Source organism: Gavialis gangeticus, unplaced genomic scaffold (assembly GCF_001723915.1).
Source record: "Gavialis gangeticus isolate Ggan-Ray unplaced genomic scaffold, GavGan_comp1, whole genome shotgun sequence".
Taxonomy (NCBI): Eukaryota; Metazoa; Chordata; order Crocodylia; family Gavialidae; genus Gavialis; species Gavialis gangeticus.
Genome location: NW_017729022.1, coordinates 179,886,729 through 179,887,497, shown reverse-complemented (window position 1 = coordinate 179,887,497; position 769 = coordinate 179,886,729).

Genomic DNA, 769 nt, shown 5'->3' with positions numbered 1-769 from the left:
GGGGGCACTTATCCCGGGACAAGGCCCGTTATCTCGGGATAAACCCTAAACAGGGTTGCCGGCATAAGAAGCACCAGCAGCGTGTCCCGGGACATGGCAGAGCGGCTCTGCGTGGGGCTGAATGAGGGTTGCCAACCCTCCAGGGATAAGACGAACATCTCTGGGAGACGGAGGAGAGGGCCTTCGTTGGCATCGTATGAAATGTTGACTCTGATTTACACGCTTGTGCGGTGGGTTTTTCAAATGTCACAGTCGCGTGCATTCGCCTTCCCGATGGCAAGTCCATAATGTCCTTATGAAACCTCCCAGAATAGATTCGGACAGAGCTGGTCAACCCCAAGTTGAATCAGTGGCAGCCAAGCCTTCGACCCTGTGCTAAACCCCACTCGGAAGGGCCGCGTGTGTCCGTGCCAGTGTCCCAAGACAAAGTGAGGCACAGCCTGCCTGGGGCCGTCGTGGTGGTGGTGGAGGCGGTGCTGTACAGAGATGGGCAGGGCGGGTGGGTTGTGTGAATGCAGCCTTCTTGCTGCACGTGGCGCTGCGCCGTGGATCAAACCCGCAAGCCACGGCACGAGAAATGAAACGGCTCTTGCCCATGTCGCAGTCCAGGTTTGAATGTTTAGGCCAGTGCCTGGGAACCTTCGCGCGTTTCAAGTTGGAGCCTGGATTAAAACCAGCTAGAGGCAGCTCAGTCACCCCTCTAGCGGGGTGTCCTACGATGTCCTTTTTTGCAGGGTGTTGACACCAGCCCATAGGAAATGTCGGAGCA